This window comes from Lontra canadensis, unplaced genomic scaffold (assembly GCF_010015895.1).
Source record: "Lontra canadensis isolate GAN:19392208 unplaced genomic scaffold, GSC_riverotter_1.0 scaffold24, whole genome shotgun sequence".
Classification (NCBI taxonomy): domain Eukaryota; kingdom Metazoa; phylum Chordata; class Mammalia; order Carnivora; family Mustelidae; genus Lontra; species Lontra canadensis.
The window spans coordinates 18,560,792-18,588,127 of NW_022631018.1; the positions used below are offsets into that span (position 1 = coordinate 18,560,792).

At 44.4% G+C, this 27,336-nt stretch overlaps 1 long non-coding RNA gene and 1 pseudogene across 1 annotated transcript in view; one reads left to right on the forward strand and one right to left on the reverse strand.

The window, feature by feature from the left end:
• Nucleotides 1-27,336, forward strand: part of LOC116870815 — a 112,322-nt gene that overhangs the window by 440 nt on the left and 84,546 nt on the right. The gene's annotated exons all lie outside the window — the stretch shown is intronic.
• Nucleotides 25,831-26,105, reverse strand: LOC116870813 (annotated as a pseudogene).

Below are 27,336 nucleotides of genomic sequence, written 5' to 3' on the forward strand. Positions count from 1 at the left end.
CCCCGCCCGGCCCCGCGGGTCCCCCCGCGTCCACACCCGCCGCAGGGCTGGGCCGGAGTCGGAGCGTGCGGAGCGACGGCGGACTGCGTGGACGGCTGTGCGGACAGCGGGTGTTTCCCGGCGCCGGTGCGTCTCCCTCCGGGTCTGTCGTGAGCGTCGCGCGGCGTCGGACGGCAGCTCCGTCCCCTCCCGGGTTCGGGGCTCCTCGTGTCTGGTTCTTGCGGCCGAGGCTGCTCCGAGGTTCTCTCCGACGGTCGCTCCGAGCCCGCGGAGACGCGGGGGGGTCGCGGACGCTGAGGCGCTCCCGCGGGCTTCGTGAGCTGCGCGCTCGTCGCCTCACGCTCCGGCCCCGGTTCCGGCCGCGGCTCGGCGGGCGCGTCTGGGAGGCGGAGGGCGGCGTCCGGGGAGCGAGCCACGCCCCCCGCCGGCCGCGCCGGGAGCCGGGAGACGACCGCGACTTCGCGGAGGAGGCGGCGGCCGGCAGCGGCCGGGAAGGCGGGTCCCCTGGAGGACGACGGGCCGGGCTCCGGGTGACGGGGGACCCTCGCCGGCGGCGGGGACGGCGACTTCCTGTGGGACGGGAACCTCCGGCTTCCCCTGCGGGGCCGGGACGCAGGCGGCTTTCCCGCGGCGGCGTCTGACGCGGGTCGGGGACGGACGGTCGCTCCCGGGACGGACGCTGAGGGGCGCCGCCCCCCTCGCCCCCCCACCCCCCGGGCGGCGCTCCGGCCGCTGTGCTGAGGCTCCCGCCCGCGCCGGCGCAGTCCGAGCCCGGCTGCAGGGGCGCGCGGGAAACGGGAACCAACTCCCGCCGCTTCCCGCAGCCGAGACCCGGCCGGGTTCAACCCTCCCGCGCGTCTCTTGCAGGCGTGTGGCCTCGTGCAAGGGCGAGCGGCCGCTCGGTGCTGGGCGAGCGGGAGCTGGGAGGGCTTGGCCTCCATCCCGAAGTCTCCTGTCCTCCTGCGGCTGTGACGGGCTGGAACGCGGCTGTTTGGAACAGTCCTTAGCTCTGCGGTGACTCCAAAGTGCCGTCACCTTGTCGCCGCAGCGCAAATCCGCTCCGTCTCCGCCCTCGGACTCCGCGGCCGTCGGGTCTTTACCACGTGTGCCGCTCCCCACACGGTGCCCCAGTGCGTTTGACCCCGAACAGGGACAACGTCCCGTGGACACAACATAACGTGGGCTGCGGAGACAGTCACAGGTTCCACCTTACAGAAGAGCGCTCGGGCCCGCTTCAGCTGTCCCCCCGCGCGGCGGGCTGGACCGTCTTTCTCCGTTCTCCAGGCTGCTGCTTCTGGTTAGGGGGAGGGTTAGGCATTAGAGGATAGGAGTTAAGATTACGGTTTAGGGTTTAGGATTAGGGTTAGTTTAGGGATAAGGTGGAGGTTAGGCTCAGAGTTTGAGTTCAGGGGATCGATGAAAGTGGGGGTTTTCTGGGATGGGACCAGCTTTGCCTTCAGATTTCTCCAGCTCTGAAAGCTTTCTGGTGTTCCAAACGGCACAGTTTTCTTCTGTGTTGCGGGCTGAGTCCCCTGGTGTTGCTCAGGTGTCCGAAATCCCTGGGGCTTTACAGGCAGGCCCTCGGGGACAGACTTTCAGAACCCAACCGACTCTGAGTGTTAGGGCGCAGGGCATGGCGGGACCAAACTAAAGGTGCATCGGGGAGGTTCATGGTGGAGGTGGGTTTGAGAGCGTGGGTCAAGGTGAGTATCAGGGTCCAGATTTGTGTCCAGGGTTCCACAGGTATACATGCAGATTTCTCCTACTCTGAATCCTTTCCAGAGTTCCAGTGGACACCGGTTCCTTCTGGGTGGCAGGCGAGTCCTCTGGTATTGCTCCGGTGTCTCCAACCTATAGGGTGTGGGTGCCAGGCTTCTGGGACAGAACCCTGAAAACCAGACGTAGGGTTAGGGTCTAGGGGAATATCAGGCATGACCTCCACTCTGTTTTGATCCTTACTGAGGGCTGAGTTGACAAAGAATGTAAGGTTGAGTATCATTCTCTGGGTTTGTGTCCAGTGGGCCGCGGAACATGGGGACGGCCTCAGGTGGGCATGCAGATTTCTCCAGCACTGAATCCTTTCTGGTGTTCCAAAAGGCGGTTTCCTTCTAAGAAGCAGCCTGAGTCCTCTGGTATTATTCAGGTATCCCCAATTCTTGCCCTTTGGAGAATGGCCCCTGGGAATGGACCTCACGGAACCCAGTGAGGGGTTAGGTTTAGGGCCCAGAGGCATCGCAGGAACAATCTAAAGGCACATTGGAGAGTTTTCCAGAAGCTGAGTTGACGTGATGGGTCAGAGTGAGTGTCTGACTCTGGCTGGTGTCCGGGGGTTGACTCAATGTGGGTGTGGGATCAGCTGGGCATACAGAGTTCTGTTCATCCTATCCATAGTTCCAGATGGCAGTGTTTCTTTCTGGGGGGCAGTCTGATTCCTCCACTATGGCTCCGGTGTCCCCAATCTGAAGGGCTGTGTGCCAGGCCTCTGGGGACAGAACCCTCTGAATCGAACCTACAGTTAAGGTTACGACCTAGTGGCATGACAGGTCCAGACTGCCAGTGCTCATTCCATCTTTCCCGGAGGCTGAGTGGAGGGCCTGGCTCAGGGTGAGTGTCAAGCTCTGGGTTTGGGTACAGGGGCCCGCTGTATGTTGGGGTGGCCAGAGGTGGGCATGCAGACTTCTGTTACTCAGAAAGCTTTTGAGAGTTCCAAATGGAGCAGTATCCTTCTGGGGGGCTGGCTGAGATCACTGATATTCCTCAAGTGCCCCCAATCCTTGGCTCTTTAGGTCTAAGCTCTTGAAGACAGACCCCTCAGAAACCAACCTAGGGTTAGGTTTAGGGACTAGGAGTACGGCAGGCCAATCTCCCAGGTTTGATTGGACCTTTATGGAGGTAAATGGCCTTGGCCACTCACTACCCCGTTGTATGAATTTCCTATTGCCTTGATGACAAATTATGACAAACATAGTAGTTTAAAACAATGCACATTTACTGTCTTATAGTTCTGAAGGCCAAAAGTCCGAATTGGGTTTCATTTGGCTAAAATCAAGGTGTCAGCAGAGCTGGATTCCTTCTAGAGGCTCTAGGACAGAATCTGTTCCCTTGCATCTTCCAGCTTTTAAAGAAACTGCCATCATGTCTTGGCTCAGGCTCCTTCCTCCATCTTCAAAGCCAGCAGCCTCACTCTGTCTCTGACTTTCTTATGTTCTCTTTATAAGAATCCTTGGGATAATGACCCACTGGAATAACCGAGAACAAGCCCTCCATTTAAAAATCCAAAGTCCTCTTTGTCATGTAAGTTAGTATAGTCATAGTTCTGAGGATTAGGAATGGACATCTTTGGGGGGGCTGTTATTCTGCCTTTCATACTCCTGTAACAGAGAATCCAAAGGGGTGGAAAATTCATCAATAGATCTAAAGAGTGATCCTAACAGAGAAGAGAACAACAGCATATAGAAAGTAGAAGCAGTCATGATTTGGTTATAGTCCCCAGACTTGGCCTGCTTGTTGCTGGTTCACAGAGCTTCCACGGACACACAAAATGCTTTGTGTGTATTTACTGTTCACCATCCCCTTCAACATGACTGAACTGCTCACTGCTGGAGGAAAAACCAGAGCTGGACATAGAGTGGAAAGAAAAGATTTTATTTAGAAAAACTATTTCAGTAAGAGAAAGGCTGACTACAACAAGGACGTGTGGAGATTTATAGCTAAGGTAGTTTTGTTTTACTTCCATTCTGTGCCTTTGTACAAATTGTTTCTTCTCTCCTTTGTATACCATATGCTTTTGCCAGTTCATAGCTACCACGTGTTCAAGACCTGGCTTAAAGCCAGCTCTTCCTACAGGACTTTTCTACTGAGTCCAGGCCACTGTCATCGCTTTTTACCCACACAAATCTGTAATTGCCAGACAATCGAATCATTAATTATCATTGCCAATCATCAAACTGTTACTGAGTACTTGGTCTGTGAGAGGCTGTACTGTGTCCTGGGAGGTTGGGGAAAGCTTTGCAGGGCAGGTGGGATCTAAGCAGGGTCTTGAAGGCTGTGTTTTCCTTAAAGACGTGGAAAAGAGGGGGAAATAAAATTATGTGTGATATTGAAAAGTTCAATTCCTACTCTTCCTGTTACTGGTAATCTTGAGAAAAACCATTTAATCTCATTAGGGATCAAGTTCCTCTTATGTAAGACGGGGATAATAAAATCTATGCTTGGAAGGTTATGAGAATTAACGTGGAAGGCTCAGAGATTGGTTAGAACTCTTTTGGTTACGCGAGATATTAGCATAGTTAACCAGGTTGCAACATGTAACATTTTCAGTGGTTAGCACATGGCTTCCATTTGGGCTCCCTTCTGTAGGGGAGCACAGTTGAGTGTCTGCTGTCCTAGTCACTATAGATTGCTCAGTAATTCACTGGTTTCCCAAGGAGGAGGAGAACTGAATTGTTTCTACCTCCCCTGTGTACGTTTCACTGTTTTAAGTCTGTGCTTTGATTTAGTGTTGCCTTTTCTACCTGGAATGCATAGTCTTTCCAAGCTGAGCCTGGCCAGCTCTCATGGCCCCAGGAAGGGGCAGCAGAGGCATCACACTAGGACGTCACCTTGGCCCCTTTTGGCCACCTTGAGTGTCTCAGGTTCCCCTTGTCTCTGGGCATCACTCTCTCATTGCACAATTATCACACTGTGCTACAAGGACCTGCCTCTCTCACAGGACTCCCCAGCCCTGCAAGCTGGCACATAGCGCTCACTTAGCATATAGCTACTAAACCAGTGAGTGGACTTCCTCCACTCTCGCCCAGTCCTAACTTTTTTCCCTTTGGGCACCATCATTTCTTCTCTTTCTGCATTGTTTATGGTATATTCATTACAAGACCACTTCCTGTTCTGACCATCACTATTGCATACACCCCCCCGCCCCATTTGAAAATGAATGACAACGTTAGCTCACATCTACTGACCACTTGCTATTTGCCTGGCACCGTTTCAAGCACTTTACATGGATAAACTACTTTACACATTCTTTGTTACCTAATTTTTGTGCCAGAGATTAACCTTGACCTTGTGGAGATAACCATCCTGCTATATAGTCCGATCACAGTGCAGTAAATGCTGTAGTGAGACAAGCTGGTTGGATGTACTATCACTCCAATGTTGGAAGATATGAGTCGGAGCAAGAGTCACAAAAAGCTAAGCTTAGGATGCCTCCCCGTGAATGACACTACAGCTTGTTTCCTCTTTGTGTTTGCATTTAAATGACTATATTATGTTTCAGGTAATGTAAGCCAGAAAGACAAGATGGGGGATGGATTGTGTATTTAAATTTCAGTTTACAGAGGTAGCCTTGAAAGAGTTATGGAAATGTGAGTAAGAGCATGAAAAACATGAGGGAGGTTTTCACTGTTTTGTTTTTTTTTTTCCAAAAGAGGATGTTAGCAAGGAAGATAGATCTGGGAACATTAGTCATGAGTGTTCACCTTTCAGTGAATCCTTCTTTGCAGGGAAGGAAAGCTTTTCTTCTGGTTAGCTGGGAATGGTGATGGGTTATTTTACCAGGAGATGGAAGCAGCTGGCAGATGAAGATAACTCCCTGGACAAATAAGGGGCAATATAAAATGGAAGAGATGGGGTTCAGTGAGTCTGGGGTTCCTCTGTGACCCTGCTTACCAGGTGTTAGCTTCGGTCAAGTTTCTTATCTTCCTAAAAGGTTCAGTTTTCTTATCCATAAAAATAGGATTGGGTTGCCAATTTTACCAAATGAAAATACAGGATGCCTACTTAAATTTGAATTTCAGATATCCAATAATTTTTTTAGTATGAATATGTCCCATGAAATATTTGTGTCCCATGCAATAAGTATGTCTTTAGTATTGCATGGGACATAGTTATACTAAAACATTATTCATTGTTTATTGGATTCAAATTTAACTATTCTTTGAGTTCCTGGCCTCAGTTCCAACATGTATATTGGGGTAATCTTCACACCTTCAAGGAATTCTTTGGACACCAGTTGGTTATCCTACCATTCATAAACGGAAATGAGAAAGAACACAGGCAAACATCCAAGTGAAAGAGAGATAGGACAAGGCAGGGGGAAAAGGCACGAGCTTCCAATGCCCTCTCCAGGCATGCTCTCTCCCAGCACCTCTGTGTGTTCACGACCCGGAGGTTCTCCAAACCTAGTCCTTTTGGGGAAGCTCCATTTGAATGGACTCAGCAGGGTTTTTGCTAAAACTGGGTTTTACAAGGAAATTTACAGATGGGCTAGAGGAAGGTTTAAGAGCCTGACTAAAGTTTGGTCAAGCAAAGACTCATTGTCAGTATCATTTTTAAAAATTATATTTAGTTTCTGTTAGTTAAGTTGATCTGTTTGTGGTTTTAGATATTTATTTTCTTTGTTTTGCTTTCAAACAGAGGGAAAGTATATTTAGCTTTATCTTATGGAAATTATGTGGTGGTTAAAAGGGCAGGCAGGCTCTTCCGGCAAGGAAAAAGACATTTAGTGCCACCTGGTGGCCATGGCTTCTTACTGCAATGTTCCCAAGAACAGCCCTAGAAGAATGTCAGCATTTGAACTTTGCCAGATTGTGAGGGCACTAAGGATGTGTTATGACAGCAAGAGACACGAACAACTGTACTCCTTCCCCCACTCCTCCTTTTCCCAAGGCTTGAGGTTGAGAAGTAGCAGCTTGCCAAGGGACTCAGTAGTGAAAATGCTGAAGTCCATACCCATCCCCTTCGTACTGTGGGTTTCCAAGCCTGAAGTGAAAAGCCAGAAAAGGAAGCTTTGTATGGAGCAGAGTGCTGATTATTACATTGGACTGGTCTTTTAAAGGCCACGACAAAGGGCCTCTTTATTTCATGGCTAAAAGTGGCTAAAAAATCCGTGGCGTTGCTCAGCATTCACCCAAAGGGCAGGCAAAGTGCAAATCCAGATGGTGGCATTGTAGGGACAAAGAAAAAAGAAAAAATCATGGGTTTCACTTGCATCCTGTTGTGTGTAGCTCATTCAACATACATGTTTCAAATGCATAAATGTGAAAGGAAAAAAGTGCATAAATGTGAGGAAAAAAATCAGCAGGAAAGGAAACAGTGATTCTGCCAAAGAGCAGACAAAGTGAATTACGTTTAGATTCTGGCTTCTCATCTCACTCATGAACAAACCAAGTTTAAAATCAGGGAAGGCAGGAGCCCAGGGTAAATTTATCAGGAGAGTCTGCTCTAGGATTCATGGTAAATCTATTTTTTTTTAAAAAAGATTTTATTTATTTATTTGAGAGAGAGAGAGAGAACACGCCAAGGAGGGTCAAAGGGACAGGGAAAGCAGACTCTTCTCGCTGAGTCGGGAGCCCTATACAGCACTCGATCCCAGGACGCTTGGGATCGCGATCTGAGCTGAAGGTAGATGCTTAACCGAATGAGCAACCAGGTGCCCCAATAAATCTATTTTTTTTTTTAATCTGAAAAAATTCTCAAGTCTATTATAGCCAGGACACAAACAAGTCTACTGACCCCGACCCAACCATGGTTAGAAGAGCTATTTCTTTTTGATCTCTCTTCCTCTCTTCATGGGTCTTTTGCAGGTTCTGCATGCAGGTGTGGGGGCTGGTTCCATCAGTTCCTTTTCCCAGATTTCACCCTCCTATCTTTCCTAAGCACCCTCTGTCTTCTGCCTCTCTTCCCCCAAATAATGCCTAACCTTTGCACAAGGCCTGGCTGGCAGCCCGTATTCATACCCACCGGCTCAGTGAGTCTTTTCTGCCTCCAGGAGGCGTTCTGTCTCCATTTGCCTGGGAGGGTCCCGAGGGCCTGGGCTGACATGCCCGAGGCCATCACACACCTGGAAGTGGCAGGGCCGGAGTGAGGCCAAGTCTGGGCCTCTCTCCATTACATTTACTGCGCTAGCATCTCTGCTGTCTTTTTCTGGCTTTCCGTTTTGGACTATGACCATTTTTTTTTTTTTTTTTTACTTTTTTTTGGGTGTGAAAGTTTTCAAGACGCCCACGAGTGGAAAATGTACTCCCCCCAGCCAAATCGAACTCCGCCAGATTCCTTACAGCTGTGTGCCGTTGAAATGACTAATGAAAGCACCTTCTGCTACTGGTGGAACTTTCCCATCGGGCACCGCTACTGCTGCTCACCAGGACCCCACCCCGCGTATTTACATACTGGATGTCACCCCAAAAGCCCCCGACCAGGGGATTTCCGGGATGTAATAAGAACATCGCTCTCGGCCTTGGAAGGTGTACTGTCTGAGCACTTGTCCTGCAGGAAGGTGGGGGGTAGCATTTCGGACCCCTCCCCTCCGTCACCAGACTCTTCTCCTAGGGAGATGCCCAATTTTGTCACAGGCCCCTCCATGGCAGGACCCCACCGCCTGCCTGCCAAGCACTGAGGTGCTGGGAATACGAGAGGGAGGAATTTGGGGCCCCTGGACACCCGGAGCTTGGTGCCTGGATAAGGCACAAGACCCAACTGCCCTGATAAGTTCAATCCATAACACGGGCAGACAAGGGGCATTCTGGGATCTCATTTGAGGGGCGCCTAACTTAGGGGAGGCTTCCTGGGGTTTATCATGACTGGGCTGTCTTGAACATTTTTTTTTAAGTCTTTTTTTTTTCTCTTAAAAATAAGAAAATCGGGGCGCCTGGGTGGCTCAGTGGGTTAAAGCCTCTGTTTTCAGCTCAGGTCATGATCCCAGGGTTCTGGGATCGAGCCCCGCATCGGGCTCTCTGCTCAGCAGGGAGCCTGCTTCCCCCTCTCTCTCTCTCTACCTGCCTCTCTGCCTACTTGTGATCTCTGTCTGTCAAATAAATAAATAATATCTTTAAAAAAAATAAAATCTAGTTACAAAGGTAATGCGTCCTATTGGAAATAATTTAAACTTCATAGAAATGTATTCCTTTAGAAAAGGTTTAGGGAATGAAGAAGAAGAAAAGAGAAAACTTTAGTAGTAGGACTTCTACTCAGTGCTGTGGCTTTCTCCCTGAAAAGTTGTGTGTGTGCGAGTGTGTGCAGGTGTGCATGTGTAAGAAGGTGCAGTCGTGGCCTGAAGAGAGAGGCAAAGACTCTAGGGAAGGCCTTGTTTCTGTGGCCACAACCAGCCTGGGTGAGAAATCAGCCAGCCGCTTACTGGGGACCCACCTGCTCTGAGACTCTGGTTTTTGTGACTTGATTTTCCAGGTTTGGGTCCTGGCTCTTCCTGTCCTATAACTTCAGAGTCTTGTCTCTGTGCACTCTCCAAATGGTATATCAGGGTGTATTTGTTTTCATTTTTTTCAAGATTTTATTTATTTATTTGACAGAAAGAGACACAGCGAGAGAGGGAACACAAGCAGGGGGAGTGGGAGAGGGAAAAGCAGGCTTCCCACCAAGCAGGGAGTCTGATGAGGGACTTGATCCCAAGACCCGGGGATCATGACCTGAGCAGATGCTTAACGACTGAGCCACCCAAGTGCCCCTCTGGGTGTATTTCTATGTGAAATGGATCTCTCCCTAAAAAGAATGAAGAGATGGTTTCCGATGTCAATACTTAACCTGCTACAATGTCAGTAAGAGCTCGAATTTACTGAGGACTTTCTGCGCTGAGAGCTTTATTCCTTCATAACATTAATGCTCACAACAAACTTCTGAAACAGGTGTCATCACTCCATTTTATGGATGAAGCAAGTAAGGCTATTCCTTGCTCAAACTGCATGGCTAAGTGTTGGCAGAGCCTGGCCTCAAACCCAGGTCTGTGTGATTCCTGAGTCTATGCTTATGAACATGGTCCTCCCTTGCCTTCTTTCTCGAGCATATCCGGCCACAGAAGTATTTTTAATTACATGATCCTTCTCTCTTAGCATTCTTATTACCATTCTGTGGATCACGATGTGGGAAATGGTGCCCCAGGAAAACACTTTGCCCCACCTGTAAGACAGAGATAATAACACAGGGTCGGAGCACCTGGGGGGCTCAGTGGGTTGGGCTTCTGCCTTCAGCTCCAGTCGTGATCTCAGGGTCCTGGGATTCAGCCCCGCATCGGGCTCTCAGCGGGGAGCCTACTTCCCCCCCCTTTCTGTGCTTGCTGCTCTGCCTACTTGTGGTCTCTCTCTCTCTGTCAAATGAATAAATAAAATCTTTTAAAAAAGTAGCACAATCTCCGTGCCCGGATGATTAAAAGAGATTTCACAAAATGGGTGCTGAGGATACTTACCTCCCACCAGCGACGTACATGTCTTAAGAAGAACATTTGTAATGTCGCTGAAGAAATGAAGCGGTGTTTTGGCTGGAATGACAATGAAGATGATGGTTACTAGGTACAGAGAAACCCCCCATCCCTGCCCTGGGGGCCAAGGCTCAGCACAATAAAGCTGGGCTCAGCCGGCCAAGGGAGGCCTGCTGGAGAAGAGGGTTCAGAGCTTGACTAACGTTTGTTCAACGAGGGTGTTCTTGTCCGCAGTCCAGAAGCAGCTGAAGAGTCAAGACCTACACAGAGGACTCAGAATGATGAGAGTCCGGGAGAGTATGGCAGTCATGGACACAGCCGGAGCTTGGCCAAGCTCCAGTGGGTGGATCTGGCTCCTCCAGCCCCTGGCTTTGGGGCTGACCTTTGGGACAGTCACACATGTTCCCCCCATTTTTGTTTATGTCTGACTATGTCCATGTAGTTTCGTCTAGTGCTTTGCAAGCTTGCATTTCTAGGATTTCATACTTTCTCTCCTTATTGAGACTGGAGAGCACAAAGGTTTTATTTAGACCTTGCGCAACGGTTTTAACCTCTTCTACTATAGGGGAAATACCTGTTATTGACTGATTTGTGCCCCTCCCCATTCATATATTGGAGACGTGACCCCCAATGTGACTCTTTCGGAGATCGGGCTCTAAGGAGGCAAGTAAGGTTGAATGAGCTCCCCTAAGGGCAGAACTGTAATCTGATAGGACTGGTGTCCTTCTAAGAAGAGGAAGAGATTCCACAGAGGGAAGGCGGTAAAGACACAGCAGGTAGGAACTGGCTGGAAGCCAGGAAGAGAGGCTCACCAGAAACTGAAGTTCACAGCACCTTGATCTTGGACTTCTTGCTTTCAGAATTGTGAGAGAATAAATTTCTGTTGTTTAAGCCACCCAGGGGCAAGTAGCATAAACTAAGTCTGGTTGACTGAGACTGAAAAGGAACTATGAAAAGATACTGAATCCAGTCAGGAAGACTGGAGGTGCCGTGTGGGGTCTCGGTAGACACGTGTGTAGAAGGGTGTGCGAGGACCACAGAGTCACACCACAGGACACTGGCTGCTGCCGCCTGACGCTCTGACGCCTCCAGGACTGAGCCAGCAAGATGGTGGGCCATCTCTCAGAATGAATGTGCCTGTGGTCCCCGTACCCCATAATTCAGGAGCAGGGCTATCTCCTTGGCAGAGCCTACATTACCCATCTGCTACATTCTAGCTGCAAGGAAGGCTGGAAAACCGAGCATTTGGCATTTGCAGCACTGACAGTGCTCGCATCGAGATTCACAAGGTGGGGGAGCTTTCCCAAACAACAAAGGGAGATTCAAGATGCCAGATGGCCAACAGGCATGAAAAGCTGCTCCAAGGATAAGGAATCTTATAGAGCCCCAAAATAGAGAGTGTAGCTTCGCTCATAGGACCAAGAACCAGAAACTGGAAAGCCAGGAGCTGGGTTGCTCTGCCACTGCCTCTCTGTAGTCTTTCTTTCTCTCTGTCTTCCTGAGGACTAGGTTTCCTGATTCACTTGCTCATGGTGAGGGCCGGTTCCTTCTTGACTGTGGGAAATTAGTTGTCTGTCTCCTCTAGCACTTCTGTCTCCTCTTCCAGAAATACTTCCTCATTCCCTTTTCAGGGTCCCTTCTCTGTTCATTTATGCTCTAGAAAGGAAACACTTGACCCAGGTCCACGCCAATCATTGTATTCTTTGGCCACAGTGACTGATCCAGGGATAGACTTATGACCTAAGAAGGCTGGCACTTAAAAAAATTGAACTATAGGGGCGCCTGGGTGGCTCAGTGGGTTAAAGCCTCTGCCTTTGGCTCAGGTCATGATCTCAGGGTCCTGGGATCGAGTGTCCCATCGGGCTCTCTGCTCAGCAGGGAGCCTGCTTCCTCCCCTCTCTCTCTGCCTACTTGTGATCTGTCAAATAAATAAATAAATAAAATCTTTAAAAAAAAATTGAACTATAGCTGGGATGCCTGGGTGGCTTGGTTGGCTAAGTGTCTGCCTTTGGCTTAGGTCATGAACCCAGGGTCCTGGGATTGAGCCTCATGGCTGGTTCCCCCTGCTAATGGGGAGCCTGCTTCTCCTTCTCCCTCTGCAGCTCTCCTTGCTTATGCTTGCTCTCTCTCTCTCTCTCTCTCTGTGTCAAATAAATAAATAAAATCTTTAAAAAAATTGAACTTTAACTTACATGTAAGATGCATGAATTTTAAATGTATGGCTCAATGAATTTTCCATATTTATATACCTGTGGAACCACCACCAAGATGGAGCTATGGGACATCTCTAGCAGCCCAGAAGTCTCCCTTACACTCTTGGCAGTGTTCTATCCAGAGCGGATCACTCCTCTGACTTTCATTACCACAGATAGAAAGCTTACCTTTCTTTAACAGCCATTTAGATGAACTCAAACACTATGGATCTGGCTTTTCTGCTCAACGTTATATCTGTGAAATTCATCCAAGTCGTTTTATATAATCTTGGTTTATTCATTTTCACACTACATAGTATTCTATTGTATGGATTTTAGCATAATTTATCCATTTTACCATTGAGGGACATCTGGGCTGTTTCTGGTTTGGCACTATGAAATAATGTTGGTATGTACTTTACTGTGTATGTTTTGGCAGATACAAGCACTCATTTCTTTGGGTGTAGAGCAAGAGTGGAATTTCTTGGTCATAGAAAAAATACATAATTTTAGGAGGTATTACCAGATAGTTTCCCAGGTGATTGTACCAATTTACACATTTGCCAGCAATATATGAGACTTACGTTGGTTCACATGCTTGCCTATACTTATTGTTGGCCTTATATGTTGTGGCCATTTTGACTGGACATCACAGTATCACATTGTAGTTTTAACTTGTATTTCCATGATAACTAATGGTGCTGAACACTTTTCTATGCATACTGGCCATTTGGATATCCTGTTTGGTCAAGTGGCTGTTTAAGCTTTTTGCCCGTTTCTGAAAAACACTGATTGTTAGTCTTTTTTTTTTTTTTTTTAATTGACTTCTAGCAATTCTTTATGTATTCTCAATGTATGGATCTTCTGACACATGCTTGGTATTTGCTTGATAACACATATTGCAAACATGTTCACCTACCCCCTGCTTTGCATTTTCAGCTCTTTAATGATGTACTTCTAGGGACGTAAGACCAGTGTATTAATATTTTCCTAGGTTATTGCTTCTTAACTTGTTCTGTTTAAGACATTCTTATGGAGTTTATATACTACAGGATTTTGGAAATTACTTGAAAACACTTTCTTATATTCTGGATTTAGAAACCAGGGTGAGGATATGGTAAATAATTTTCTTGTCATCATAACTGGGGTAAAACCACTGGTAAACAAGAACCCCAGCTAAAACTCGGGTCTCCTGGATTGAGCTCCCACCTTCTACCTGTAGTCTGTCAAAGAAAGACCTGAAGGTGGTGATGAATGTCATCACTTTCAGTTTGGGTTTACGGTAGACTAAGGTAGGTGGAGGTTTTCCTCTCTTGCTTTGACCCTGGGCAAATAGAAAGTGAGATCCCCTCTGGTCTTCAGGACCCACACAAGTCAGAGGGCCAAAGTAGATCAGTGTCAACAGGCAGAATTCAGAGGGACTTCCCCGAGGTCCTTCCTGTCAAAGAAAGAAACATTAGAGATCTTTGTGAAGAGAAAAACACCTCAAGGACTATACCAGACAGGGTAATGTCTCCCTGGTGGGGCTGCTATGCCTTGGTTTTTAGGACAGTGGGCTCCAGTCCACTGTGGCCAGTCCTGTGAATCTGGGATTGAACTCTGGATGCTTCAAGCAAATCCGAGGGGAAGGCTCAGTTCCAAGGAGCAGCAGGGTCTTCTCATTGGCAGCCAGAGGGAAGTGATGGACATTTGGATGTCTTGGTATTCACTGATGAGCAGATTAGCGACCTGGTCATGACTCCACGAGGCCTTTCTGACCTTCTCTCCCTGTCTCTGAATCTCACCACCTGACTGCAACACCCAGCACCAGCTGGGGTCTCTTACACATGCTTATGACTGTCAAAGTGTCACTGGGGTCTCTATACCAACAATAGACATATTTTGAATGTCCCCTCACCTGATTAGAGGAAGACCGCACATTTCAGAGTGGTCCCTGAAATCAGATGTGTGGACTGGTGCCAGGCTGTGTAAGAATTACCCTTGTGGGTCTTGGCTTGGGCCCAGGAACCTGGCATCTTTTTAAGCCATCCAGGTGAATATGATAAACAGATGATTCTGGAAATCATTTTGGTACTTAGCATTTGGGCTCAGACTGGGCTTTCAATTCTGCCTCTGCTTGACCCCTTAAAAATTGTACTTTCTTGGCCACAGATAGCCTCTTGAGCCCTCAGTTTTCTTGTCTGCAAAATGGGGCATTATGTACCTCATGATGCTATTACTCGGCATGAACGAGGTAATGTCAAGCCTGTAAGGCTGAAGCCCAGGGCTTGTCACTCAGTGAGTCACAGTCGCATGTGCTGCCGTCATGACTATTATTATCAGTCCAGAGGCGTCTTCCCCACCTTCCACCCTCCCCCATTCTCAGGGTTCCTTTTTATGCCCTAACGGCATGTTCACATTGCTTAGTTATATAAAACCAACTGCCCACACTACATTTTATTTAATACAGAAAGAACGAAGAACACAGTATTATTTTGTTCTTACTGGTGAGCAAAGAGGACAGAGAAAGTGGCATTGTTCCCCCCTCCCCCACCGCCGTGCCCTAACTTGTAGGGACCAGAGCTGTGCTCTCAACCCAGGACTGGGGGTTCCACGGCCAAGAAGGGTGTCGTGGAGACGAGCGCGCACAGCGGGGGAGGAGACACCGTCCATTCACACCCAGCTCTCGGCCTCACGTTCCGGGCTTTGAGCGCGTCCCTGCAGGAAGCGCAATTCCTCCTCCCTCAGTCTTAACAGATCAACTCTTTCCCACAAAGGCGAAGGGAACAGATGAAACAAAGGTTCATCCTTAATGCCTGGCTGACTAGGTGAGGCCACCGAGCAGTTGGAAACGCTGAGTCGCTGCCCCGGATTTGAACCCACATTTTTCTTTTCTTTTCTCTTTTCTTTTCTGATTTTATTTATCCATTTGGGAGAGAGAGAGAGAGAGAGAGCGAGCATGGGTGGGGGGGGACGGGACAGGGAGAGGGTCAGAGGGAGAAGCCGACTTCCGCGGAGCTGAGGGTCCCATGCGGGACTCGATCCTGGGACTCCGGGATCATGACCTGAGCCAAAGGCAGTCGCTCAACCAACTGAGCCACCCCGGTGCCCCTTGACCCCACATTTCAACCAGGTCCCGAGGGTGACGTCTGAGAAGCGGCCAGAGGAGGCAGGACCACCGTGTGGGGTCGAGGGGTCCAAGCGCTCGCACCGGGCCCTGCTTTCCCGACCGAGGGAGCCGGGGTTTCCAGGCGAGAGCGACACGGCTGGTGAGGAGGACGCTCGGCTGGGCGGCGCGTCCCTGTCGCGCGCTGGAGTCTTCGCAGCGACCGAGTCCCCTCCCAGTGGACACGGCTGAATGCGCGAACCTTCCCTCACACGGTCGAGGGAGGCGGGAACAAGGCGGCAGGAGAATCAGGTTCGGGTCCGCGGGTCCGGACGACGGGGCTGCTGACGCCGAGTGGGGTGTTGCTGCTTTGCTCGCTTGTTGTTGTCGCCGCGGACTGTTGCGGCTTCCACGGGTCTCCTTAATTTCTTTGACCTGCAGATTTCCGCTGTGGATTCGCGGGTGTGACCTGCAGCTCCCGCGAAGGTGCCGTCGTCTAGTGTTTATGGTGGTTTGTGGGATTTTTTTAAAGATTAGGGACTATTTTTTAAAATTAGAATTAAAATCTTAATTTTTAATATTAATTTTAATTTATTTTATTTATTATTGTTATTTATTATTATTTTAAATTTGATTTTATTTTTCATTGTTCCAAGATTCATTGTCTATGCACCACACCCAGTGCTCCATGCAATACGTGCCCTCCTTAACTATTTTTAATTTTAATTAACTTTAATTTTTTTAAATTTAAATTTAAATTTTATTGAAGTATAACATGCGTAGGGAAAAGAGCACAAAGCTTTAGCATAGAGCTTGAGGGAATGCATAAGGATGACCCGTCATGCACCCAGCGCCTCGGTCAGGAAACAGAATGCTAAAACTGCAAAAGCTCCTCACTGCTAACAGTCACTACTTCCTCTTTCTCCTCCCACCGGGGGGGACCAGAGTCCTCTCTTTTCCAACCATACATTCGCTTTGCATGCGGAAACCATATTTTTATGTCAGAAAAAAATACTTTGTTTAAGACATGTTATAAACCTCTAGAAGCACATGTTCTTCAGGAAACACACACCACTTGGGTTACAAGTTCTGTAGTCCTTGGCTTTACTCCTAAAAGTTGGATTTTCAATTTAATTTTATCTTCTTATATTGCAATAATTTCAAACAGAGAAAACTTGCAAGAATAGAGTAATAATTTTTCTCTTGAATCAATTGAGGGGAATTTGCTGGCACTGATGCTCTGTCCCCACGCCCCTCCCGCCAATATTTTGGTGTATAGTTCTTTCACACAGGACCTCCTTCTACATAATGATAATACAGCCATCAAAATCAGCAAGATAACATGGCTACATTATTACCACTTACTGTGAAGACATCATTCAAGTTTCGCCAAGTCTGGGATCACCTAATGCATTTACTTGCTGTGCCTCCTTAGTCTTCATCAAAGTATGACATTCCTCACTCTTCCCTTGACTTTCAGAACCTTCACACTTTATAAAATTACAGGGCAGTTATTTTGTGACGTGTACTTCAATTTGAGTTTATCGGGTATTTCTTCATAATTAGATGTAGGTAACCCTTTTTTATTTTAGGCAGGAGGATCACAGAAGTGATGGTCTTCTCATTGCCTCCAATAGGTGGTGCCCAATATTAATTTGTCTTATTAAAGGTAATACTTTGATCACTTGACTAAGAGTATCTACTAGGTTCCTTTATTGTAAAAGTATTCTTTCCCACTTATTTGTGGAGCATAACAAATAACATGGAGGACAAGGGGAGATGGAGAGGAGAAGGGAGTTGAGGGAAATTGGAAGGGGAGGTGAACCATGAGAGACTATGGACTCTGAAAAACAATCTGAGGGTTTTGAAGGGGCGGGGGGTGGGAGATTGGGGGATCCAGGTGGTGGGTATTGTAGAGGGTACGGATTGCATGGAGCACTGGGTGTGGTGCAAAAATAATGAATACTGTTATGCTGAAAAAATAAAAAAATTTAAAAAAAGTATTCTTACCCCCTTTTTACTTAGTATTTTGTGGAAAGTATTTTGAGACCAATTAAATAAACCATCAAACAGTCACCATTAGTTTTAGCATCCACTGATTTTTTTTTTAATCTAAGTATAATGAACATGGTGTTATATTAGTTTCAGGTGTACAATGTAATGATTCAATAATTTTATACATTGCTCAGTGCTTATTGTAACTGTACTCTTAATCCCTTCATCTGTTTTACCCATCCTCCCATCAGCATGCCCTCTGGCAACCACGAGATTTAAAGCTGTTTGTTTCTTTTTTGCTTTGTTTCTTAAATTCCATATATGAATGTAATTATATAGTATTTGTTTATCTCTTACTGACTTAATTTGCTTAGTTTTATACCGTCTAGATCCATCCATGTTGTTGTAAATGGCAAGATTTCATTCTTTTTTTTATGGCTGAGTTATATATATATATATATATACATATACATATATATATATATATATATAATCTTATACATATATACATGTATATATACATATATACGTATCTTTCCATAGATATATATCTCACATTTTTATCCATTCATCTATGGATGGACATTTAGGTTGTTTATATCTTGGCTATTATAGATAATGCTGCAAGAAACATAGGGGGCCATGTAGCTTTTCTAATTAGTGTTTTCATTTTGTTTGGGTAAATACCTAGTAGGGGATTTACTGGGTCATATGGTAATTCTATTTTTAGGGTTTTTTTTTAAATTAACATATAATGTGTTATTTGCCTCAGGAGTGCAGGTCTGTGTACAGTGTCTCTGTATTTGCTTCAGGGGTACAGTCTTATGCAATTCACAGCACTCACCATAGCACATACCCTCCCTGATGCCCATCACCCAGCCACCCTCTTCCTACCCCTCCACCCCCCAGTAACCCTCAGTTTGTTTCCTGAGATTAAGAGTCTCTTACGGTTTGTCTCCCTCCCTGGTACCATCTTGTTTAATTTTTTCCCTCCCTACCCTTCGTGATCCCCCCACCCTGCTTCTCAAATTCCTCATATCAGAGATATCATATGATAATTGTTTTTCTATGATTGACTTATTTCACTAAGCATAATACCCTCTAGTTACATCCACATTGTTGCAGATGGCAAGATTTCGGGGTTTTTTGATGGCTGATATATATATATATATATATATATATATATATATATATATATACATACACACACACACACACACATAAAATCTTTATCCATTCATCTGTTGATGGACATCTAGGTTCTTTCCATAGTTTAGCTATTGTGAGCGTTCCTGCTATAAACATTCGGTGCATGTGCCCCTTCAGATCACCACATTTGTATGTTTTGGGTAAATACCCAGTAGTGTGATTGCTAGGTGGTAGGGTAGCTCTATTTTCAACTTTTTGAGGAACGTTCATGCTGTTTTCCAGAGTGGCTGCACCAGCTTGCATTCATTCCCACCAACAGTGTAGGAGGGTTCCCCATTCTCCACAGCCTCACCAACATCTGTCGTTTCCTGACAGGTTAATTTTAGCCATTCTGACTGGTATGAGGTGGTATCTTACTGTGGTTTTAATTTGTATCTCCCTGATGCTGAGGGATGTTGAGCACTTTTCATGTGTCTGTTGTCCATTTGGATGTCTTCTTTGCTGAAATGTCTCTTCATGTCTTCTGCCCATTTCTTGATTGGATTATTTGTTCTTTGGGTGTTGAAGTTGATAATTTCTTTATAGATTTTGGATACTAGCCCTTTATCTGATATGTCATTTGCAAATACCTTCTCCCATTCTGTCAGTTGTCTTTTCGTTTTGTTGAGTGTTTCCTTTGCTGTGCAAAAGCTTTTGATCTTGATGAAGTCCCAATAGCTAATTTTTGCCCTTGCTTCCCTTGTCTTTAGTGATGTTTCTAGGAAGAAGTTGCTGGGGCTGAGGTCAGAGAGGTCACTGCCTGTGTTCTCCTTAAGGATTTTGGTGTATTCCTGTCTCACACTGAGGTCTTTCATCCATATTGAGTCTATTTCTATGTGTGGTGTAAGGAAATGGTCCAGTTTCATTCTTCTGCTTATGGCTGTCCAATTTTTCCAACACCATTTGTTGAAGAGACTGTCTTTTTTCCACTGGACATTCTTTCCTGCTTTGTCGAAGATAAGTTGACCATAGAGTTGAGGGTCCATTGAGGGTCCATTTCTGGGCTTTCTATTCTGTTCCATTGATCTATGTGTCTGTTTTTGTGCCAGTACCATACTGTCTTGATGATGACAGCTTTGTAATAGAACTTGAAGTCTGGAATTGTGATGCCACCAACTCTGGTTTTCTTTTTCAACATTCCTCTGGCTATTTGGGGTCTTTTCTGGTTCCATATAAATTTTAGGATTATTTGTTCCATTTCTTTGAAAAAAGTTGATAGTGTTTTGATAAGGATTGCATTAGATGTGTAGATTTTCTGGGTAGCATAGACACTTTTATAATATTTGTTCTTCCAATCCATGAGCATGGAACATTTTTCCATTTCTTTGTGTCTTCCTCAATTTCTTTCATGAGTACGTTGTAGTTTTCTGAGTACAGATTCTTTGCCTCTTTGGTTAGGTTTATTCCTAGGTATGTTATGGTTTTGGGTGCAATTGTAAATGGGATTGACTCCTTACTTTCTCTTTCTTCTGTCTTGTTGTTGGTGTATAGAAATGCAACTGATTTCTGTGCATTGATTTTATATCCTGACCCTCAACTGAATTCCTGTGTGAGTTCTAGCAGTTTTGGAGTGGAGACTTTGGGTTTTCCACATAAAGTATCATATCTTCTGTATAGAGTGAGAGTTTGACTTCTTCTTTGCCGATTTGGGTGCCTTTTATTTCTCTTTGTTGTCTGATTGCTGAGGCTAGGACTTCTAGTACTATGTTGAATAGCAGTGGTGATAGTGGACAGCCCGGTCGTGTTCCTGACCTTAGGGGAAAAGCAATCAGTTTTTCCCCATTGAGAATGATATTCGCTGTGTGGGTTTTTCATAGATGGGTTTGATGATATTGAGGTATGTATCCTCTATGCCTACATTGTGAAGAGTTTTGATCAAGAAAGGATGCTGTGCTTTGTCAAAAGCTTTTCCACATCTATTGAGAGTATCATATGGTTTTTGTTCTTTCTGTTATTAATGTATTGTATCACATTGATTGATTTGCAGATGTTGAACCAACCTTGAAGCCCAGGAATAAATCCCACTTGGTCGTGGTAAATCATCCTTTTAATGGACTATTGGATCCTACTGGCTAGTATTTTGGCGAGTATTTTTGCATCCATGTTCATCAAGGATCTTGGTCTGTAATTCTTCTTTTTGATGGGGTCTTTGTCTGGTTTGGGGATCAAGGTAATGCTGGCCTCATAAAATGAGTTTGGAAGTTTTCCTTCCACTTCTATTTTTTGGAACAGTTTTAGGAGATAGGTATTAATTCTACTTTAAATGTTTGGTAGAATTCCCCTGGGAAGCCGTCTGTCACTGGGCTCTTGTTTCTTGTGAGATTTTTGATGACTGCTTCAATCTCCTTACTGGTTATGGATCTGTATGGATCTGTTCAGGTTTCCTATTTCTTCCTGGTTCAGTTTTGATAGTTTATATGTCTCTAGGCATATATCCTTTTCTTCCAGATTGTCAAATTTGCTGTGTAGAGTTGCTCATAATATTTTCTTATAATTGTTTGTATTTCTTTGGTGTTGGTTGTGATCTCACCTCTTTCATTCATGATTTTATTAATTTGGGTCCTTTCTCTTTTCTTTTTGGTAAGTCTGGTGAAGGGTTTATCAATCTTGTTAATTCTTTGAAAGAACCAGCTCCTCGTTTCATTGACTTATTCTACTGTTTTTTTGGTTTCTATTTTATTGACTTCTGCTCTGATGTTTATTATTTCTCTTCTCCTCCTGGGTTTAGACTTTCTTTGATGTTCTTTCTCTAGCTCCATTCGGTGTAGGGATAGGTTGTGCACTTGAAACCTTTCTTGTTTCTTGAGAAAGGCTTGTATTGCTATATACTTTCCTCTCAGGACTGCCTTTGCTGTGTCCTACAGATTTTGAGCAGTTATGTTTTCATTTTCATTTGTTTCCATGAATTTTTAAAAATTCTTCCTTAATTTCCTGGTTGACCCATTCATTCTTTAATAGGATGCTCTTTAGCCTCCATGTTTTAAACAAAATTTTATTTTATTTTTTCAGTGTTCTAAGATTCATTGTTTATGCACCACACTCAGTGCCTCCATGTATTTGAATTCCTTCCAACTTTCTTCTTGTGGTTGAGTTATAGTTTCAAAGCGTTGTGGTCTGAAAATATGCAGGGAAAGATCCCAGTCTTTTAGTACCAGTTAGGACCTGATTTGTGACCCGGGATGTGATCTCTTCTGGAAAATGTTCCATGTGCACTAGAGAAGAATGTATATTCTGTTGCTTTGGGATGAAATGTTCTGAATACATCCGTGATGTCCACCTGGTCCAGTGTGTCATTTAAAGCCTTTGTTTCCATGTTGATCTTTTTGCTTATATGGTCTGTCCATTTCAGTGAGGGGGTGTTAAAGTCCTCCACTGTTACTGTATTATTGTTGATGTGTTTCTTTGATTTTGTTATTAATTGGCTTATATAATTGGCTGATCCCATGGTAAGGGGATAGATATTTAAAATTGTTAGATCTTCATGTTGGACAGACCCTTTAAGTTTGATATATTGTCCTTCCTCATCTCTTATTATAGTCTTTGTCTTAAAATATAATTTATCTGATGTAAGGATTGCCATCTCAGCTTTCTTTTGCTGTCCATTAACATGGTGAATTGTTTTCCACCTCCTCACTCTAAATCTAGAGGTGTCTTTGGGTCTAAAATGAGTTTCTTGTAGAGAGCATATCGATGGGTCTTGTTTTTTTTATCCATTCTGATACCCTGTGTCTTTTGTTTAGGGCATTTAGACCATTTACATTCAGGGTGACTATTGAAGGATATGAATTTAGTGCTGTTGTATTGCCTATAAGATGACTGTTAACTGCATATTGTCTCTGTTCCTTTCTGGTCTGTTATTTTAAGGCTCTCTCTTTGCTGAGATGCCCCCTTTCAATATTTCCTGTAGGGCTGGTTTGGTGTTTGCAAATTCTTTTAGTTTTTGTTTGTCCTGGAAGCTTTTTATCTCTCCCTCTATTTTCAATGACAACCTAACTAGATATAGTATTCTTGGTTCTATTTTTTCTTGTTTAGTGCTGTGAATATATCTGGCCAGTCCTTTCTGGTCTGCCAGGTCTCTGTGGAGAAGTCTGCTGTCAATCTAATATTTCATTGTATGTTACAGACCTTTTGTCCCGAGCTGCTTTCTCTTTGTCACTGAGAGTTGTAAGTTTTACTATTAAATGATGGGGTGTGGACCTAGTTTTATTGATTTTGAGTGGGTTCTCTTTGCCTCCTGGATTTTGATGCTTGTTCCCTTCACCAAATTAGGGAAATTCCCTGATATAATTTGCTCCAATATACCTTCTCTCTCTCTTTTTTCTTCTTCTCTGGGATCCTAGTTATTCTAATATTGTTTCATCTTATGGTATCACTTATGTCTTGAATTCTCCCCTTGTGATCCAGTAGTTGTTTATCTCTCTTTTCTCAGCTTCTTTATTCTCCATCATTTGGTTCTCTCTCTTTATCCTAGCAGTAAGAGCCTCCATTTTTTATTGCACCTCATTAACAGCCTTTTTGATTTCAACTTGGTTAGATTTTAGTTCTTTTTTTCCTCCAGAAAGGGATTTTATTTCTCCAGAAAGAGATTCTCTGGTATCTTCCATGCTTTTTTTGAGCCCAGCTAGCATCTTTATAATTGTCATTCTGAACTCTAGTTCTGCCATGTTCCTAATGTTGGTATTGATTAGGTCCCTAGCTATCAGTACTGCCTTTTGTTCTTTTTTTTTTTTTTTGAGGTTAGTTTTCCTGCCTTGTCATTTTATCCATATAAGAATAGATGAATGAGAGAACAAAATACTAAAAGGGTAGCCGCAGCCCCAGAAAAATATATAATAATCAAATCCAAAGAGACAAATATACTCTAACCAAATTGGAAGAGACCTGAAACCAGGGAGAAGAAAGGAGAAAAAGAAAGAAAGAAAAAAATATATAATATATATTTATATTATATATATATTAGAGTGGTGAGTAGAACAGAGCCACACACTTGATCTTAGTTGTAGTTTGGTCTGTTAGAAGAAACTGCTTCCCAAAGTTTTAAAGAAAGAAAAACTTATATATATATACAAAAATAAAGGTAAACAGGATGAAAGGCTGGAATATAACTGTAAAGATGAAAATTTAAAAAGATTCTAGAAAAGGAAGTGATAAGAAGTTGGTTGAAAAAAGAAAAAAAAAAGAGGAAAGACTGTCATCAGGCTGGAGACTACAACAAAGCCATGCACTAGATTTAGGGTATATTTTGATCTGTTGGAAGAAACTGTATCCCAGAATTTTAGAGAAAGGAAAACCTATATGTATACAAAAAATAAGATTAAATATAATGAAGGGATACAATATGACTATAACAATGAAAATTTTAAAAGATTTTTTAAAAGGTATTGGTAAGATAAAATAGTTAAAAAAGGTTAAAATAAGAAAGAGGAAAAATCTGAAAAAATAGAATAAGAAAAAAATAAAATTAAAAACATTTATTTTTGAAAGACTAAAGGACCATGGGCAAAAAGTCATGAATTCTATGTGCTGTTTTCCCCTAGCATTGGTATTTTGCAGTTTTTTTTGATCAGTAGACTTGGTCTTGGCTAGATGTTCTTGCTGATCTTCTGCAGGAGGGGCCTGTTGCCCTGATTCTCAATTGCCTTTGCCCAAGGTGGAATTGACTGCCCTTGCCAGGGGCCGGACTAAGCAATCTGCTTGGGTTCGCGCTTGGAGCTTTGTTCCCTGAGCGCTTTCCGTACCGCTTGGGAGGACGGGAATGAAGATGGCGGCCGCCCAGTCTCAGGTCAGAGGAGCAGAGAGCTCCGGGATCCACTCCTCAGTGCGACCTCAGAAAAAAGCAGTCAATCCCTCTCATCTCCCTGGTCTCTGGCTATGCTCTGCTCGCTTGGCCTGTGGCTGAGCGTTTCTATCTCTGGCCCGCAGCCCTGTTTGGATTCTGCAAACCCAGCAGATTCCTGCCCTGCGCTCCTGCGCCACTTCTCCTGGAGAAGGAAGGAGGGGTTCTCCCCAGATTGGCCACTTGCTTGAGGAGCAGTGGTCTGACGGCACCTTGGATCACAGTTTAAGGTAAGCCTGAGCTGAGAGCCCCCTCCTGGGCTCCGTCTCTGCAGCCGGCTTCCCCGCTCTGATACCTGGGAGCTCTGCAACACTCAGACACCCCTGTCTTCCTGTGAACCCGCAGGTCATGAGACCACACTGTCCCTGCGAGGGCTCAACCTCCCACCCCCACCCTTAGCCTATGGAGTGACGTCCCTCAGTGGAGCCAACTTCTAAAAGTTCCGATTTTGTGCTCCGCTGCTCCACTGCTTGCCGGGAGCTGGCCCCTCCCCCCATCACAGTCTGTCTTCGCCTATATCACCTGGATTCACTTCTCCGCACGTCCTAACTTCCAGAAAGTGGTCACCTTTCTGTTCCTAGAATTGCTGCTCTTCTTTTCTTTGATCTTCTTTTGAGTTTGTAGGTGTTCAGAATGGTTTGATAGCTATCTAGCTGAACTCCTCTGGCACCCAATAATATTAGGTCTCCTACTCTGGCATCTTCTGATCTTTTCTATTTTTAGTTTTTTTGACTCTTTTGTGTTAACTCCCACTTCTGATAACACAAAGTCAGCTAGTTTACCTTGGCTATACTTTTATCATTTAGTGTAGGATACGCTTTTTAAACTAGTTACACTCTAGTAACTTTGTGAATGAAAAAATTTTAAGAATGCTAAGAACAAATAATGGAGTCATCCTTTCACTGGTCCTCGTCCAGTTTCAGGAAAACCACTTCACAAAAGCAGCAGTTCTGTCTGATAAATCTTCCTGTGTCTAAACAGAAACTGTAAGAACAGTGACATTATGGGAAACCTATGATGGTTTACTAGATATTGTGTGCTTTTAACAGCTCAACACTGGTAATATTTGATCATTAAGAATAAAGTGATAGCTAACATTGGAAAATGTGTACTTCAATAAGTATATGAACAATTAGGTAAGCTTGAGGAGAAAGCTGACCGAGTTACATGTATTAGGAGATACAAGTGTCCATCTAAATTTTCTATATTTCATTTTTTTAACAGAATGTTTATTGCTTAATGTATAATTTCTCATGTGCCATTTTGGAAGCCCTTTATTGTAAAGACACTTCTTTTGTTTGATGACAAACAGCAGCCACAGTGTCAGTGATTATTCTAGACCTCCACGTTGGATAAATCCATTTCTTCTTGAAGCACATGTTTCCTTTTGTATTTCTGTCCTGAGGTACTGTTTTTATTATTTCTGCAGTGTCTTGTGGACCCTCACAATGCTGTGAGATTGAAGAAGAGTGAGGTGGTAGTCCCGTTGCTCTCAAAACTTCTGATACATTGCGTTTAGGGTTGTCTCTTCTGCCAGGGAACTTGTTTATGTGACTTGCCTACCTGAATGACTCTGCTGGCAGATGCCATGTCACTGCCCTTCATGACCTAAATTAATTTTTATGGAAGAAGGGAAGTATCAAGGCCTCATGAAAGTTGCAAAGCAGGCTTGTTGTCTTGATTAGTTTTGTAGGTCCAGTTCCTTGTAGGGTTTCTGGAACATACTATATACTCAATAGATGTGAAATAATCAAATGACTAAGTGGCCAAGCATTGGAGCTTGCGTTTCTTGTTTTTACTATGGCAGGCAAGAATAGAGAAGAAAAAAAAATCATATTTGTTGATGGCCTGTTTACCAGAATGAGTGTTTGCTTTCCCTCAGTAGTTCAAAGCTATTTATATATCTATTCATTAATTCAGATATTTACTGACTACCTATTTTGCACAGGGCTGTTATCCCTTTGTGCATCCGTATGGGATTGTGGAATGTCTACTTTAGTCTTAGGAGAACAGGGTGTGTCTCTAAGAACAAAGTCCTGATCTAACCATCCAGTGTGGGAACTGAATTGACTCCTCCTCCCCAGCAGAGCCCTCCAATCCACAGGGTTTGCAAGTCAGAAATGTGCTGAGATAATCCTTCAGCTCCAGTAATACATGTCCTTACTCCATGCAGCCTTTTCTATACCATTGACATGAACCAACTTCATCTTTTCTCAGTATGAATCATTGTCAAAAATGTACACATTGTCTAAATGGCTTAGTTCCTAGTGCTGTCAGTTGCTTTTTAAACAATAATAAAATCAAGTCTAAGGCTCATGTTGAGAACTTGGTTTTATTGATAATGTACAATTTGAGATGGATGAGATATTTGGGGCCAGAATTATTTACCATCAACCATTTTTATTGAAAACTTTCTTATTCCAATCTAACTAACTCAAATGACTCATAATTCAGAGAGTGGATAAGGTTAAATTTTCATCCGTGCTGACTATGAGAAGTACTTGACAAACGCAATAATAACATAGACATTATTGTATAAGGAATAGTCAGTATACTTAGAATAACACAGAACTTTCAAGTACCCTCAAGTACTTTGGCATAAAATCTTCCATTCAGATCTTTACTGGATTCTAGGTCAGCTGTTGGCAAACTGTGGCCTGGAGGCTACATCCAGCCTTCTCCCCATCTTTTTTATGGTCTTGTACAGTAAGTATTTAAAAAAAATTTTTTTAAAGATTTTACTTATTTCTCTGACAGAGAGAAAGAGAGTGCACAAGTAGGCAGAGCACCAAACAGGGAGAAGGAGAAACAACCTTTTGCTGAGCAGGGAGCCCAA